General features: G+C 43.7%; 1 protein-coding gene across 1 annotated transcript in view; it reads right to left on the reverse strand.

Annotated features, from left to right (window-relative positions):
• Lrmda (leucine rich melanocyte differentiation associated) overlaps nucleotides 1-15,734 on the reverse strand; it is a 1,059,497-nt gene that overhangs the window by 472,664 nt on the left and 571,099 nt on the right.

Here is a 15,734-nt window from a genome sequence, read left to right on the forward strand (position 1 = left end):
TTCCTGCCTAGAAATCTCATACCCCTCTTACAATAATAAATATAACTTCAAGTATCATTTCTTAGTGGTTCTACTATGTACAGTCATAGGGGAACCGGCCAGGACGCCGGCAGCTTTTCTCTTGCTTACATCCTCCTCCCATCCTTGGACTCCCTCTCCCTCTTATCCTCCCTCTCTGTCTCCCTCTCTCTTTTTTTCTTTCTTTTCTTCTTCTTCTTCTTCTTTTTTTTTTAACTAATCACTCCTAACTAATGCTCCTGCCTAGCATCTCCATGGCTGCCTGCCTGACCTGGAGGAATTACATAAGCACTGCAGGCCGCAAGAAAGCTTTCTCTTCTTTCATTTCTTTTTACTTGGTTTTCATTTTGTGTGGGGACAGAGGGCTGGGAGCATTTCTGCTTCAAATCTCGGGTCTGAAGTGTTGTTAGTCTATGGAGTGTGTGTGTGTATGTGTGTGTGTGTGTGTGTGTGTGTGTGTGTGTGTGTGTGTGTGTGTGTTTATTTCAGCCTAGTGTATAGCAATGTAGATTTTTGAGGCAGTAAATACAAAAGGCATTAAGGATTAAGTATGGGGTTCAAAGATAAAAAAAAAAGACTGTAAGAGAACGGGAAAAGAAGCTTCCTTTACCCACGTAGTCTGAAATTAGCTCTTCACTGAGGGACCCTTGTGAGCGTTTGTAAGCAGATGCTCACCCAGGCACACACAAATGTTAATTAAAGCAAGTGAAAAGTCTCAGGGCCTTCTCAGATACTTATTCCCAGCTTGCTCACCTGCCAGGCCCTGGAGATACGGTGCTGAGCTTGCATAGGCTGGAGCCTGCTGAGGCACAGGGCCCCTGAAGGGAAGACACAAGTTCAGTCCCTGCCTTGTCTAGCAAGTACGGCAGATTAGCAGGCCTGCCACACTATTCCTTTACTGACTGCACCAGCACTAAGGCCCTGTCACCTTGTGTGCGTTCTGTGTGCACCCCAGGCAGTAAGCTTTAGCTGGGAAGCTTTTCCCAAGGCACCATGGCTCCATGGTGAGCTTTCTGACAGAGGGTCCCCAAAACCAAGGATAGGGGGTATGGACCCTACCCTTGAGATATGTAAGAGCATGCTCATTAAATCTTCGGCTTCTACTGGGCCAGGGGTTGCTCCCATCTGTGGAGCTGTGTGCTGGAGGGAGGGGGGACTTCCCATGGAGATCTCTGGCCCAGCTAGGTGTTTGGGGTGAGAGGGAGAGAACTCAGGCAGGGAGCAGGGACTGCTTTCACTGCCTCCACTGGTCCTTCTCCTGTCTGCTGCCACCCTTCAGTCAAGTCTAAGAGACCTTCCTGTGGTCTCAGAGAACCCAGATCATAAGGGCTCTGAGGTCAGTGCCACCTGCTGTGGAGGCAAACATGAAAAACTGAAACTGCCTGCACTTTAATTTAGGGCCATCCTGTTTCATAGGCTTCTGGAAGGCAAAACAACTCCCTCCCTTTAGGGGGCTTAGGAGTGGGCTATGCAGCGGCTGTTGTTTCGGCTCCTCCATTTCCTTGTAGCCTGGACTGGGGTGTGCTGAGTGCCTACTGGCCCTGTGTGCCTCCCACCTTAGAGGACAACTGTATTCCCACTCAGGGCTGCCTCCCCGCCATCAATGAGAGTGGAGGACAAAGCCAGTGTGTGGGGAATCTCTGGGCTTTCTGGGGTCCCTCCTGCCTTTTGGTTTGTTTGTTTGTTTGTTTGTTTGTTTGTTTGTTTAAAGCTGGCTCCCATACATTGTGGGCTGGTCTCAAACTCATTATGAAGCCAAATATGACCTTTGAACTTCTGACCCTCCTGCTTAAACTTAGCCAGTTATAGGCATGTTCCGTCAGGCCTAGGTGATGGGTTTCTGGGGATTGAATACTGAATACAAAGTCAAGTTCTCAACCCAATGAGCTAGAGTCCCTTTCTCCATGGGAGTCAGTGAACCAAGCTCATTAGCCACAACTGTTTCAGGGTCAGGTCTCTGCTTGCCACAGGGAGAGTAGAGACCACCCCTCCCCCACCCCACTCCAATACACACACACACACACACACACAGGAAGCCTTCTGAGAAGCTAATAAGTTCTTTGAGCACCAACATCAGATGGGACTCTGCTCAAAGGCACCATTTAGAGACACACTGCTTGGAGGTATGTAATGTAAATATTGTATGTTTTTATCACGAGACACAGCAAAGGGCTGGCAACCGGCTACCAGAAGAAAGCCCCTTCCCAGACTGCTCCTGAGCACGCATATAACAGAATGATGCAGGATGAAGAGGGCCATGCCAGTGCACCACAAGAGTGCTGGCTCCCAGCAAGGCTGCTGCTTTCTCTCCACAGTACAGACCACACATCAGAGCTCCATATGGGAGTGAGACCTCTGAGAAGAGCCCCCCACACCCAATCTCCCGTTTCTTGTCTGGTTTCCCTATGTAATGTTGCTAGTGGTCAGTAAAAGGAGACCTGTGCGATGTGTGTGTGTGTGGGGGGGGGTGCTGGTGAATAAAGTCCTGTTTTCATGATTGCTGTGGGTACACTCTAGGATGTGTTTAACCAAATTCACAGCTGAGGGACTGGAGGCAGGAGGTTCAGAACAGCATGAAGGAGAGACGTCAGGGGAAAGAATTTATGGAGTTTCAACGGTGTGTTGGAAGCCAGCGAACAGGCAATGGGAAAGGGCTTCACGTGTTTACTTTGAAATGTTTTTCCAGTTACTGCTATTGCTGTTGTTTCCCCAAAAGAAACGATCAGGGAGAAGTAGTTTCTTGTGACAATCCCTCTATTCCAGATTCCTGCAGGCAGAGATTCACTGTTGTATAAAATGACAAGATTTAAAATAAAAATTAAAAAAAAAGCATAAAAATCCAGGCATGCCATGCCCCTTTCCTGGGATGCCAACGGTAGTTTACAGGGAAGATGATGATAACGTGGGATGGGATGGAAGCTGGAGGGGTCACAGGGTTCTTCCAGCAGAGCGTGTGGACACACCCACTCACTGCGCATGGAACCACTCTAGGGCAGGGGGTCCGCTCTGCAAACCTCATCAGCATCTCCACATCAGTTTGCAGCTGCCTCCCTCCCTCTGCACCAGTGGGGAAACTGGCATGACCGCACCCATAGGTACCATCTTGGCCAACCTTGTTCACTGGGTTCTCTCCGGAGCTTGCGGCAACCCTGGGTAGAATCCTAGTACCTTTTCCAAAGTCACATCGGAGTGACAGAACATCACGATGCATTTGGCTCCAGTGGAGTCAAACAGAGGAAACTTTAAAGTTTCCACTGTAATTAACCCTATCCTCGTTAAGATAATTATGATCAAGCTTCCTGTCACAGTTAATATCCCACCACCATCGCCTGTGGCTCACACACTGCCCTCATTAGCTTATAGAAACAGTGGCGCTGAAGACTCAGCTCCACCCCGCCCTGCCCTGCCCAGCCTAGGCCAGTGGCTGGGAGGCTGACACAGGACTCTGGGCATAGCAGCACCTTTCTGATCTCTTCATTTACTGGGTGGATGCAAACTTGGCCTTTCATCCTTGAAAACTGGTAATAAGACAGAGCATGAGCTAGAGGCAGGGAAAGGTTTAGGGTAGAGGGGTTTCTGATCTAGGCCTGTGATACTCAGTCCCCCATGACCACTGCCCCTTAGGCAGCACATAATCAACAGAATACAGTATCATAAAAGTCAGCGGGGATCATTTGCGTAAGCTCCTGGTGACTTGTCAGCTTATGGCCTCTGCCAAAGGTTGGGTCTTTCTTCCCTCAGTTGCCGGTCTAAACCAGTAGTGGAAATGGTAGCAAATGGAGGGGGCTTGCTCATGGCAGACCTGTGTGAGGAGACCCTTTTCCTTTGGTTTTACACAGGAACAATTGTGATATTCTCAAATCAAGCAAGGAAGCAATACCTCCGCTCACAACTTGACCTGTTCCTGCAACAAACTCAGCAGAACATTCAAACCTGCATTCACAAGGCAGAGTGGAAAGGCTATGACATGACAAAGGCCCAGCCCACACATCCAAAAACCTACCACACAGGTCAACTCCCTTACCTGAAGGGCTAGACCTTGTCGGTCTAGAACTCAGTCTCTCTACCCCCGAGCTGAAAGTGGAATTTAAGTATGACTTCCACCTACCTGGATAGCTGTCAGGGTCATAGAGGACTCAGAGTCAACTCCCTGGCATACTAGGGTTGCTCAGCTTAGAGCCATGGGTCTATTAGTGTAATCCAGAGAAGCTCAAGAACCAGCCAGAGAGCTAGTTTAGGGAGCTGCCAGAAACAAGGGGCCAATCCCTGTGTGAATCCCCATCTTTAGCAGTGGAGCGAGGTGCTCAGGAGCAGAGAGAGCGAAGAGCCTGTGCTAGTATTACCAAGCCTTGGAGTCAGGCGGGGGGACTTGAACGGTTCCTTACCACCTGGTAAACACATTCACCTCTGAGACTCCCCTATTATCCGGCCACTCTCAGATCTGTCCCTCCACTGACCTTAATAATGTTTATAATTTAGCAACTAGGTCATTGATACCCAGCAACCACAGCATGGGGCCAGCTTGGGGCTACTGAGGGCCAGTGTGGTGCTCTAATTGGTCAGTGTTGTGGTTAAAGGGTCGCAGTGATATCTCTGAGTGCAGAAACAGCAATTTGATCCTGTTTTATTCGCACACCCACCATGCAGTGACTCTTAGAGGAGTCTGAAAATGAACTTCCCACAGAGACTGTGGCCAAAGCTACAAGGACAGGACAGATACAGAGCTCTCGATTGTGGGGAGGGAAGAAAGAAAGGGGGATTGGAAGTAATGAGTGACTGGTCTAGTTTCAGGAAAAGGGCCCGGCACCAGCATATCACCTATGTGAGAGAGGGGTATCCTAACTGCCACACGATTCTCATCAATCCTATTTAATTGTTTGCATGGATGTATGGATCAGCAGATAGGTAATAAGTAGAGAGAGATGACTGATAATGATAAGTAGATGGGTAGGTAGATGGGTGATAGACTACAATATTTAATAAAGGGTATGTCATCATTTATTACCCTATATGCTTGGTTCTATACTCTTTGTGCCACTCAGGTCACAAAGCTACACACACACACACACACACACACACACACACACACACACACACACACACATGCACACACGCACACACGCACACACATATACATACACACACATGCACACACATACACATATACACATACACACACATACACACATACACACATACAGGCATACACATAGACACATACACACACATACACATACATGCACATACACATACATACACACATATACATATACACATACACACACATACACATATACACATACACATACATAAAAATACACACACATACACATACATACAAATACACCACACACATACACATTCATACACATACACACGCACGCACACACATATACATATACACATACACATATACACATACACATACATAAAAATACACACACATACACATACATAAAAATACACACACATACACATACATACAAATACACACACATACACACATACACATACATACACATACACACGCACGCACACACATACACATATACACATACACATATACACATACACACATACACACACATACACATACACACATATACATACACACACATACACACATACATAAACCCATACATACACACACTCACAGAGAAGATAGAGAGTAATAGTAGATATCACTTGCTATATATTATGTCTGTGAGAAATAGGAGGTAGAGGAGACTCTATGCTAAATAATACATAGAGTAGATTAACAGCAGGGTGCAGTTCTGGGGTCAAAGTCAAGCGTAGGGTTCTCTGGGACATCCTTCATGGTGGATAACTCCTGAGATGCATAAAACAAAATTCATTACTAAGTAAGTTTGACCCGAAGGCAAGACCAGTAAAGGAAACCAGTACAGTTAACTGGATTGGAAAGCTTTATACTCTGTATCTAGGACTAGTCGTGGGTCTTTAAAATATGGCACCTAAAAATGATGGAGAATGAATACAAGCCAGAAGTAGAGCTTCCACTTTCTGGTACTCGAAAGGAGAATCTGGAATTCTGGTCGTCTCCCTCTGAGAAAATGGTGTTTGCCTTGGGCTATGGTGGATAATGTATGTGATGTCCAGTCATGTGAGCTCTTTGCTTTTGCTGTCTGGAAGCACAGAATTAAATCCTGAGGACCACCTACTAAAGGAAATAATTTGTCATCTCTGCTATCTGCTTTCCAACATCATGGTAAGGATTACAGTTTTAGGGCCTTGACATTTTATTTAACTATGCAACCCCCTTACACTGGATTAACTCCAATAAGCTAGTTCAAACCCTTTGCTGTTTGAGAGGGCCCCATTAAGAACACAGCACTTCATGTACTCTCACAGTTACTGTTCACAGAGGGAAAATCCTGTGAGACCAGCTTCTCAGAAGACACTCAACAAGGAACGGAGAGGATACAGAGGCAAGTGGCTTTGATAAAACTTTTACTGATATCCTTGTAGCAGGAAGACAAAGGGTCAGCTTGAAAATACCTTTAGGCACAGTCACAAACAGTTCAAATTGAACCACTAGGCAAGGTGGCACACAGCTGTAACACCAGATCTCAGGAGGTGAAAGCAAAATGTTCAGAAGCAGGAGCTTAACTTCTTTGGCTGTAGCATGAGTTTGCAGCAAGCCTGAGCTACATGGGACCCTCAAAGAGATCAGAAACAAAGGACATTCTGAAAGAACAGCAACTAGTGGCTCAGATTGCAGTAGAAGGAGAATCTAGAGACTTTGGTCCCCTTTCACCATTCCCTCCCTCCCTCCCTCCCTTCTTCTCTTCCTTCCTTCCTTCCTCCATCCCTTCACCTCTCTCACTTTGCTTTGCCAGTGACTTGCCTTAGAACATATTTAGCACATTTATGAATGTGATGACCCTGGAGGAATGTTAAGAAAGATGCACTGAGCTGGAGGGATGGTTCAGTGGTTAAGAACATGGGATGATCTTTTAGAGGACCCAGGTTCAGTTCCCAGCACTCATATGACAGCTCACATGTGGCTCAATGTAACTCTAATTCTAGGGGATCGGATGCCCTCTTTTGGCATCCGTGGGTACTGCACAGACATATGTGCAGGCAAAATGCCCAGACACATAAAGTAAAATTAGCCTTTAAAAAAAGAAAGATGTTCAATGTCCAATTTTCTGAGGATCCTCCAGACTGATTTCCAGAATGGTTGTACCAGTTTGCAATCCCACCAACAATGGAGGAGTGTTCCTCTTTCTCCACATCCTCGCCAGCATCTGTTGTCCCCTGAGTTTTTGATCTTAGCCATTCTCACTGGTGTGAGGTGAAATCTCAGGGTTGTTTTGATTTGCATTTCCCTTATGACTAAAGATGTTGAACATTTCTTTAGGTGTTTCTCCGCCATTCGGCATTCCTCAGCTGTGAATTCTTTGTTTAGCTCTGAGCCCCATTTTTTAATAGGGTTATTTGTTTCCCTGTGGTCTAACTTCTTGAGTTCTTTGTATATTTTGGATATAAGGCCTCTATCTGTTGTAGGATTGGTAAAGATCTTTTCCCAATCTGTTGGTTGCTGTTTTGTCCTAACCACAGTGTCCTTTGCCTTACAGAAGCTTTGCAGTTTTATGAGATCCCATTTGTCAATTCTTGATCTTAGAGCGTAAGCCATTGGTGTTTTGTTCAGGAAATTTTTTCCAGTGCCCATGTGTTCCAGATGCTTCCCTAGTTTTTCTTCTATTAGTTTGAGTGTGTCTGCTTTGATGTGGAGGTCCTTGATCCACTTGGACTTAAGCTTTGTACAGGGTGATAAGCATGGATCGATCTGCATTCTTCTACATGTTGCCCTCCAGTTGAACCAGCACCATTTGCTGAAAATGCTATCTTTTTTCCATTGGATGGTTTTGGCTCCTTTGTCAAAAATCAAGTGACCATAGGTGTGTGGGTTCATTTCTGGGTCTTCAATTCTATTCCATTGGTCTATCTGTCTGTCTCTGTACCAATACCATGCAGTTTTTATCACTATTGCTCTGTAATACTGCTTGAGTTCAGGGATAGTGATTCCCCCTGAAGTCCTTTCATTGTTGAGGATAGCTTTAGCTATCCTGGGTTTTTTGTTATTCCAGATGAATTTGCAAATTGTTCTGTCTAACTCTTTGAAGAATTGGATTGGTATTTTGATGGGGATTGCATTGAATCTGTAGATTGCTTTTGGTAAAATGGCCATTTTTACTATATTAATCCTGCCAATCCATGAGCACGGGAGATCTTTCCATCTTCTGAGGTCTTCTTCAATTTCCTTCTTCAGTGTCTTGAAGTTCTTATTGTACAGATCTTTTACTTGCTTTGTTAAAGTCACTCCGAGGTACTTTATATTATTTGGGTCTATTATGAAGGGTGTCGTTTCCCTAATTTCCTTCTCGGCTTGTTTCTCTTTTGCATAGAGGAAGGCAACTGATTTATTTGAGTTAATTTTATACCCAGCCACTTTGCTGAAGTTGTTTATCAGCTTTAGTAGTTCTCTGGTGGAACTTTTGGGATCACTTAAATATACTATCATATCATCTGCAAATAGTGATATTTTGACTTCTTCTTTTCTGATCTGTATCCCCTTGACATCCTTTTGTTGTCTGATTGCTCTGGCTAGAACTTCAAGAACTATATTGAATAAGTAGGGAGAGAGTGGGCAGCCTTGTCTAGTCCCTGATTTTAGTGGGATTGCTTCAAGTTTCTCTCCATTTAGTTTAATGTTAGCAACTGGTTTGCTGTATATGGCTTTTACCATGTTCAGGTATGGGCCTTGAATTCCTATTCTTTCCAGGACTTTTATCATGAAGGGGTGTTGAATTTTGTCAAATGCTTTCTCAGCATCTAATGAAATGATCATGTGGTTTTGTTCTTTCAGTTTGTTTATATAATGGATCACGTTGATGGTTTTCCGTATATTAAAATGTGAATGGTTCACTCCTTCTTTAAAAGGGGAACAAGAATACCCTTGGCAGGGAAGAGAGAGGCAAAGATTAAAACAGAGACTGAAGGAACACCCATTCAGAGTCTGCCCCACAGGTGGCCCATACATATACAGCCACCCCATTAGACAAGATGGATGAAGCAAAGAAGTGCAGACCGACAGGAGCCGGATGTAGATCGCTCCGGAGAGACACAGCCAGAATACAGCAAATACAGAGGCGAATACCAGCAGCAATCCACTGAACTGAGAATAGGACCCCCGTTGAAGGAATCAGAGAAAGAACTGGAAGAGCTTGAAGGGGCTCGAACCCCATATGTACAACAATGCCAAGCAACCAGAGCTTCCAGGGACTAAGCCACTACCTAAAGACTATACATGGACTGACCCTGGACTCTGACCTCATAGGTAGCAATGAATATCCTAGTAAGAGCACCAGTGGAAGGGGAAGCCCTGGGTCCTGCTAAGACTGAACCCCCAGTGAACTAGACTGTTGGGGGGAGGGGGACAATGGGGGGAGGGGGGAGGGGAACACCGATAAGAAAGGGGAGGGGGGAGGGGGATGTTTGCCCGGAAACTGGGAAAGGGAATAACACTCGAAATGTATATAAGAAATACTCAAATTAATAAAAAAAAAAGAAAGATGTTTTAAGTTCCAAGATGACTGTGTTAGAGTTAACCATTGTATCAATTCAAGCAGCTATGCCTGTCAAGTTCATTCAGATACAGATTTAAAGATCAACAGCCAGAACCTATACCTTTAAAAGTAATTTATTTATTTTTATCTTATATGCTTGACTGTTTTATCTACATGTATGTCTGTGAGAAGGTGTCTGAACCCCTGGAACTGGAGTTACAGACAGTTATGAGCTGCTATGCGGGTGCTGAGAACAGAAACCTGGTCCTTTGGAAGAGCAGCCCATGTTCTTAAGCACTGAGCCATCTCTCCGGCTCCTCCCTCCCCAAAAACAATACCTTTAAAACTCAAAAGGCAAATGAAAATTGGACCATTCCCATGGCCCCTCTAATAAGCCTAGGATTAAGATCATTAATACAGAAAGAGCATTAATGACTCAATGCAAAAAAGTCAAATTCCTAGTTAAAAGATAATTAAAAATAGACTTGGGTGAAAAATTGATAAGTTATCGGAACACAAGAGAAAGGTTTACCTTCACTGATTAATTATTCACACCAAACCAGACATTCATATGTTCTCTTCAGCCTACACGTGATTTTGTGAAATGTTCTGGTTAACAAAACCAACACAATACCTGAGGGAAACAGTGTTTCTAGACATTAATTTGTGTTTAAAGTCTTACAGATGATTGTTCCAGCCCTATTACTGAATACAATAAATATCAAAGATGTATGCATGGCATACTTTCAAAGAAGTTCACTCCAACTTCATCTCAAGAACATTGTTATTACTGGTGTGTGTGTGTGTGTGTGTGTGTGTGTGTGTGTGTGTGTGTGTGTATGTGTGTATGCGCGCGAGCACATGTGGGGGTAGGGGCTATATATACATGCATCTGTGCACATGTGTGTGTTCATGTCTGTATGTGAGAATGTAAAGGTATTTGTGGAGACCAGAGGTCGCCCTCAGGTGTCATTCTGTGCATCTTGTTTGTTTGACAGAGCCTCTCATGTCCTGATTCCATCAAGCGGATTGTGTGGTACCTGAGCTTGGGAATCACAGTGCTAGTCACCCCGCCCAGCCAAAAGTACATGGATGGGGCCTGAACTTGGGTCCTCAGCAAACACTTTCCTGACTGAACTCTCTCACCCCTTCATCTGCTGGCTGCCTTTTTTCCTCTTATGTTACGGTTGTTGTTGTGGTTGTTGTTGTTGTTGGGTTTTGTTGGTGTTTGTTTATTGTTATAAGATATTGCCATGTAATCCAGGCTGGTTTGGAACTCAGCATCCTCCTGCCTCTGCCTGGGAATACAGGTGTGTGCCACCAAGCCTAGCTTTACAGAATTGTTTATAACAACAATTTAAGCACACAGAACCATTCAACAACAGAATGGAATGATGAACTCCATTAATGCAGCCTACTATATCTGAATAATTAAATACTACATGGCAATTAAAAATATACAGACAGATATCTAATGAGCCAGTAGAATTCCATGCTATATATTTATGTACCTAAAATTAAATTACAAGAACTGTGGTACACACACCAATAGCTCATGCATGGAAATTAAAAGCTAGTCATAAGCTCTCCGCCATTCCCCACACAAGGCTCTATGGGCATTTTCTTCCATGTTGATTGTTAAAAGTCATCCAAGTAGTGTTTGTTAACTGTTTCTTATTTCTTATTGATGTTAATATACAATTTAACACAGAGAGACTTGATAATTCATTATATACATATATACATATATATACATATATAGAGTATATATACTCAATTAAACGCATTTTTGTGTATGTTCACATATATATGTACGTGTCTGTGTGTGTGTGTGTGTGTGTGTGTGTGTGTGTGTGTGTGCGCGCGCGCACGCATGTGTGACTATATCCCTCAAATACACATTTTAAGCCTTCTGGTAATTTTCATTTCACAGTCTTCTCCAATTACTACATTTTCTCTTTTGAGTAAGTACTTCATAATGAGGAAAATCTTCACTAAACATTACTTTGATTTTCATTACTTGTTTGTTTGTTTGTTTGTTTTTGTGCTAGAGACAAACTTGAAACTTTGTGTATACTAGGCAAGCAAGCTTCCTAGCTCTTTAAAATTCTTATTTTTAGACAGGGCTTTATTAAGTTACCTCGGAGGCCTGTGAACTACTTAGCACAGTCTGCCTATAACTTCAGTCCTCCTCCCTCAGACTCCAACATAGCTGAGATTATAACCAAATGCCACCATACTGAGCACTAATTCTAAAGGACAGTGTCTATGACTAGGGCTCAATATGACCTACTGGCCCCTAAGTAACTCTGCGAGGAATTATTTTTCCATTCTGTGTGCCAGACTCAAAGGGAGCATCAACATTCAAGGTCCCCCAACCCCTGCCAACCCGAGGGCACTGAGGAAGCATAGGAAGCACCAAGCAGTGACTGAGACGGTCAAAACTTCATATGCACAAGCAGAGCTTAGTGTATCAAAGTACTAAGTCTCTGGGGTTCAAGGAAGGAGGACCAAGAGTAAAATCATACATACGGGGAGATACCCCAAATCAATGTTTTTTTTTATTGATAAAAATGGAGGAATTGTTCACCAAAGCCTGGATCCAACTCCTCCGTCTCTATACATATGTAATCAGAGACAAGACATGAAAAATGGCCGAGGTACATTTTTTTACAGGGAAAAAGTTTGGTGACCTCTATTACTCTATCCAGGTACTGTGGTTAGCCAGCTGGAGCTTTGTCCTCTATAGCCACAGTTTGAAGGGACTGCTGAGAACCAGTTCCACCTTACCAGGAAGTCCCAAGAAGTCCACATGGCAAGAGGGGGAAGCTGAATTCGATTTGCACCATTCCTCATGACACTAAACTCTGATGTTGTCCTTGTCTTCCAACTGGGAATCCAGAGAAGTTTTTAATATTTCTAGACTACGGCATTCTCAAAAACAAAAGCACATCTCAACACACTGGCTTCTGATGAAGCGTAACAGAATATCAGAGCTACAGCTGTATTTATGGAAGACAATATCATGTTCTCACAGACTTAGAGTTCGAGTCCCAGGAAAACTTTAGACTCTTTTATCTCCTGACCCTCTACCTACATATTACAGAAGAAAAATAATATCCAGGGAGCTTAAACAGTTTGCCTGAAAACATACAATGATCAAATCACATCTTAACCTTTGAGTGTCTGTTTTAGTGCAGCCTCAACTAGGCATGACAACTTATAAGTATGAACAACGTCTAGTTGTGGCTCAGATATAAGAAGCCAGCCCTTGCCACAACCTAACAGTTAACATTTTTGAATACTGAGTTGTAATCCAGTTATTATAATGGCCGACTTAGGTTTATTTTCATTTCTTCTGCTTTTCAATTTGCCCCCTGATTTTCCCACAATGCCTAGAATAAGCAGCTCTTGAAGCTCCAGGTGACCTTCTAGAAGCTGGGTTGAAACCATATCCCTCATAGCTTAAGTGTTCATTGACTTGCAAAAGGAAGTGTATTTGGTCACTTCTTTGTTCAGTTTTTTTGCAAGTTTCTGGGATACAAAGGTGACTGTGGCACAGCCCTCTAAGTGGTAATTGCATACTGAGAAGTAGTTACTAGATAACACAGGGTCATGAATTCAGCTGAAATGGCGCTGCTGCTCTAATGAGACTCGTGTGTTTGAACACTCCAGCTGGTAGCACTATTTTGGAAAGCTGTGAAAGGATTAGGAGTTAGAGACTTGATAGAGGAAGTATGTCATTGGGAGTAGGCACTGAACTTGTATAGCTTGGTCCACTTACTGTTCACATTCTGTTTCCCGAATACAGATACAATGTGACCACTGTTCCTTATACTGCTGACACTGTGCTTTCCCCACCATGATGACCTGTATGTAAAGAAATACTGTATGTAAAGAGCTATACTACAAAAGAACCCTTTCTCCCTTAAGTTGCTTTGGTCAAGCATTTTGTTCGTTTGTTGGTTTGTTTCAACAACATGTGAAGTAACTAAGAGGGTAAGGCTAAGCATGGCTTGAAATGGTCTTCAGCGGCATCTTAATCCTACTGAACTCAAGTTTCTACTTATACTTTCATTAACACATGGTTGAGAGGACATAGAAAAAAAGATAACTGTATCCTGACACTCAGGAAATCCTTAGCCTGAAATCTTGTCTAATACCAAAAGTGATGCGGTAACCACTCCCACCACGGCAGAAACACATTCAACATGTGAAGGCACACAAGATACCCAAGTCACAGAGTCTGCTCTAGTTGAGTTTCACCTGTGGAAGAGTGAACAAAATGGACTGGAAGTAAAGAGAGAGCAGGCAGGAAAGCAGACTGCTCAGCAATGTAGACAAGACCATAGCTGGATGATGAGAGGCCAGCACAAGAAGGCTCTGAGGAGTTCCCTTTATTGAGGAGTTCCCACCCCTGCTCTGCTATCCCTGAAGTTATCACATAGAGTCAGGACTTCAAGATAGAGAAGAGGTGTCAAACATCTTCCCAAGATGAACAATGCTCTCTATGTTCTGTTCCTGTCCTGCCCATCTCAACTGTCCTCCCTTGACTAGGAGAACCTACCCTCCATCTCTCCCACCTATGACTGCATCTGGGCCTGAGCTTTGACTATGTCTCTAAAATTTATTTTGATTCACGGTTTGAGATTTTACAAAACCACAGAGCCCGCATGAAGCCTGTGGCCTCAGGATCTTGTTTGTTTTTAAGAGTCCAAAGAGTGAGTTTGTGTGGTGGGTCCTATAAATGGAGGTTTTCTTTGCTGGGGAGATGTGAGGGAGTGGACACGGTGAGCTGCAGCCACGGTATGCTTGCACGTCTCCGTGGGGCGGAAGGCACTGCTGGTTGGGAGGCTCCCATGGCCATTGGGCAAACATAATCTGGGCCAAGAACACAGTGCTTCAACCTCATGAACTGTTTGCTTGAAAGATAACAGTGTCTCTTCCACACAAGCCTTTCACCACCCTACAGAAAGAGATTTTAAAAAAATCAACAGATGGTGTCTACTCATTGCAAACCAACCAGAAAAGAAGATGTTGCCATGGTTGGGCCTCAAGGTCCTACCTAGAATCCAAGAGGGGTCCTAACCAAATATTTTGTACAAAGATCAGCTCCCTACAGGTCAGGTACCCTGGAATGGAATCAAGCCAGGAAAGCCAGCAAAAACGTGCCAGATGTTGATTCTGAGGTCCAGATGTTGATTCTGAGGTTTTTAGAGGTTGAAAAAAAGATGTGAAAACATGTTTTTCAGTCCCAGAGTACAAGATAGCTTTCTATGGAGGGAAGAGGAGAAGGCTCTGGTACCCTCGAGGCCTCCCTTGAGGCCTCCCAAAGGGCTTGCATTGAAGCCACATTCTCTCTCCAAAACACCTCCAGCTCTGTGTCTCTCACAACCTACCCAAGAACAAGTTAGTAAGGCAAGCTTCCCATTTCATATGTGTCTAATTGATCCTTAACAGCACCTTGGAGATCAGCACATGATAGACTAGGGCTTTGCCTAGGGCTACTGAGGTTCTTACCCATTTTGCCTCCTGTGTAACTAGAGGCAGCAGGATACCAAGGTGGTTTTCACAGCAACAAAGCTGGTACAGTGTCCCTGTCAACTCCGTAAAGCTAACTGAATGTAAGACATACATATATATATGAAGACCATGAAATCTGTGGGCAGGGACCCTGTTTTCAAGTCCTCAAGTGGCATGAGGTCTTGGGAATATAATGTGTCAAGTTTAAGATTTAATCTATCACAGTAGCAAGAATGTCCACAAGTTGGACAGCTTGCAGATCTTCCCTGGGAGCTCCCAGAAGATAGGGGGAAAATGGATCAAGCCTAGATAAGTGCAGTCTGTTCATAGAAATATTACTTTAAAAACTAAGCCAGCATATTTTATTGTAAAAGGGAAAATGAGTTATGTAAAAAAACAAATAGCTAATCAAAGAATACAGATATGTGCTATTAAACATATGCTTCAGAGATGGTACCCAATAAGAAACCCTGCTTAAAGAACCATCTGTAATGTGATTTGTATCCTGCCTTGCTCATCTCCTTACCATGGTGCTTCAGTCAAATCCTGTTACACCCTGTACCCTTCTGGCTCCAGGCCTCACTTTTCACATCTGTCAATAGG

The sequence above is a fragment of the Rattus norvegicus genome, chromosome 15, assembly GCF_021556685.1.
Source record: "Rattus norvegicus strain SHRSP/BbbUtx chromosome 15, alternate assembly SHRSP_T2T, whole genome shotgun sequence".
In the NCBI taxonomy this organism is placed as follows: domain Eukaryota; kingdom Metazoa; phylum Chordata; class Mammalia; order Rodentia; family Muridae; genus Rattus; species Rattus norvegicus.